General features: G+C 42.3%; 1 long non-coding RNA gene across 1 annotated transcript; it reads left to right on the top strand.

The window, feature by feature from the left end:
* The first annotated feature begins 1,798 nt into the window (after positions 1-1,798).
* On the top strand, positions 1,799-2,611 carry LOC117749694. Its single transcript, XR_004611730.1, has 2 exons — positions 1,799-2,057; positions 2,214-2,611. It is a non-coding gene; the product is annotated as an uncharacterized LOC117749694 (long non-coding RNA).
* Positions 2,612-2,844: the final 233 nt, after the last annotated feature.

Raw genomic sequence — 2,844 nt, 5'->3', positions numbered from 1 at the left:
ACCTATGTGGAGGTGGAGGGACGTGTCGCCTGACTAGATAACAACAACAGCCAAGTTATTCACCTTCTCATTCCTTCCTTTCCTTTTGTTGCCTTTTTTTTTGCCCCACTGGTCGCTCAGCGGAAATAATCTTCTCCTTCTTCTCCTTCTTCTCCTTCTTCTCCTTCTTCTCCTTCTTCTCCTTCCTCTTCCTCTTCTTCACGCCATCCACTGATTTCTCCCTCATCGTTGCTCCCGACCACAGTCAAATGAAACCAGCCCGCGGGACCGGATTTCTGTTCACGCTCCCGTGCTCTCTCAGCGTTAGCCGAGGGGAGTAGGGTTTCCTGTAGAGCCACGGGAGGCCATGTCTCTCATGTTACCACCTGTTTGCTATAGCGCTTGGCGAGGAAGATGAAGATGAACGTTTCACAGCTTAAATAACCCTTTTTTATTTGGTCCAAAAGCCCTTGATGATGTCTCAGTTTGTATAGTTAGTTTAAGAGGGGAGAGGTCAGTGACTATACTTTGCATCGTGGTAATTAAACGAATGCGTCCGGACAATGACCGTCACCCGTATTTAAAGGTGTGTCCGTGTTGGTTTTGGATTATGCATTAAAGATCTCATGTTTAGTTTTACCTCTGGGTTGAATTGCACCTGCTATCAGGAGAATACTGTAATCTTTTCATAGTCATCAATCCTCTTTGTGAATTATTTGGCAGCGCCCGATTTAAAGATAATGTGACTGTTAAAGTGAAATACTGACGTCAAAATGAGAGGGGTTTATTTATGAACGTTTTTTTTCTGATTAAAATCTCCAATGTTCTCTTGCAGTTTTCTTAAAGCAAGAAGAAACCTTGAATTTATCCCACGTTAAGATAAAAACACATGAAAACTGGATCTGAGTTTTAAATATGTTTGATATTTCATTCAGTTTATTACTATATATATGTTTTTATGAACATAATGTATGTAAATACATTAAAAAGTCAGATTTAAGCTCCACAAAAAGACAGCTAAGAGCAAAATGGCGTCCTAAAATGCAGTGAAACAAAGTTAAATACCACAGAGGTACAAAGCAGTAAAATGCTGAGTCGCCGATTACGCGTTGAAAATACTCTACAAACACATAATTCTGTGCTGAAACACATTGTTCTCTTCCAAGATAAAAAAAAGGAAGAAAATATGCACATATCACACGACGCACAAAACATCCGTCATCTCTTCGCCCCCCAAAAAAACGCCACAGCAAGCGCTCCATTTCGTTTCAAAATGGAGCGCTCGTCTGGCGCCGTGAAGGAAATTCCTTCAACGTAAACAACGGCGTGGAGAAGAGATCCCGCCTCTGATAGACCGACGTAGCCTAAATAGCTTCAATCGGGAGCATCTGACGATGGTGGAAGTGTGTGTGTGTGTGTGTGCTGCGACGCGGGGCCGATGAGGGCCCACGGCTGCTCCGCTTTATCACCTCATCGGCTTTCAAACGGACCCTCCAGATGCCAGAGAGATTGTGGCGTTCCCACGACAGGCGATACAGCTCACACACACACGTGAAGCACATGTATCATTATGGGAGCTGTTCCAAAGCCGCGATGCAAAAATGCGAACCCACATGCAGCCATGATTGATGACATGCCAGGTGAGCTCCTGGCTGTTTGTCTTGCAGAAGGGAGGCTTGATTCTTCTGTTCATGTGCCATTTAAACACAGTGTTGTAAAGATTATACCAAGTACTGTAATTGCTGCATGGATTAAGTTTACTACTAAAAACTTTTTTTTTTTTTTTTTTTTACAATCAAATGAGCGTGGCGTCCTGAAAATACACAGAAGTCGTGGAGATAAGGCTGCGGGTGAATGATTGATTGTAGTGAAGACTTTGGCATCAAAAACCAGGAGTTGTGACCGGCAGCTCATGTGCAGGAGGTTTGAATGCAAAGCTTTATTAACAACTATAGAGGATCTTGGGTTTTACTTCCAGCCGCTGGCATAGAATCCTCCCTCTACGCATCGGTGGGGGTGGGGGGGGCGTGGCTTCTGTCATAGTTGAACCGTGGAGGAGGAGCCAACTTGTGTTCAAGGTTAGGAAAAGTTCATGGTTTTGAATGTTGAATAAGTCAATGCGTCATGCTTCTAGTCCGTGTTAAATTTATTTGATATTGCATTTCACGACTACATATACAAAAAAATACTCACACTGTGGTTATTTCTATAATCGATACATTGAATGTTCTTAGATGCCGTCAGCGTAAATGTATCCATTTACCAGGAACCGACACCTTCTTCATCATCTGCCCATCGCTTCTCTTAGTCTTCAGCATCGTCAACTCTCTCGGCGGAGGTGTTCGTGTGTTCACGGAGGCTTTCACCAGCAACATGGCCTCGGCAGAGATGATGAGCTCCTTGTTAAAGTCACGGAAAACTCTCGTTCCCACAGACGGAGGAACCGAAGGGGACATTTGAGGCGTGAAGCACAACGACCGAATGTTCATTGAAAGCATCCAGATGAACTGACGTGACGAGCACTGTTTTTTAAGGTTATGAAAGAGAATGGGAACCGTTATGTGAATGTAATGTTACTAAAAGAAATATGGAGATGGATTCGAATAAAAAATCTGAATGGGTGGAAACAGAATATTTGGTGACTAAAGCTAATTATAAATGAGCATTTACAGATAAAATACACTCTTAAACAATCACTTGTGTACATTTTTATGGATTCCTCTAAAAAAAAGTAATATAATATAATATATGGTCACGTCGTAACTGTTATGTACATGTATCACTGCTTCTGTGTATTTCTGTCGTGGTTACCTGTTTACCAGGTTGTCCACGCTGCTCCTAAGTTTAATTTTATATTCCTTAAAT

This window comes from Cyclopterus lumpus, chromosome 20 (assembly GCF_009769545.1).
Source record: "Cyclopterus lumpus isolate fCycLum1 chromosome 20, fCycLum1.pri, whole genome shotgun sequence".
In the NCBI taxonomy this organism is placed as follows: domain Eukaryota; kingdom Metazoa; phylum Chordata; class Actinopteri; order Perciformes; family Cyclopteridae; genus Cyclopterus; species Cyclopterus lumpus.
The sequence above is the reverse complement of the archived record's forward strand: the minus strand, read 5'-3'. Positions and strand labels throughout refer to the sequence as shown.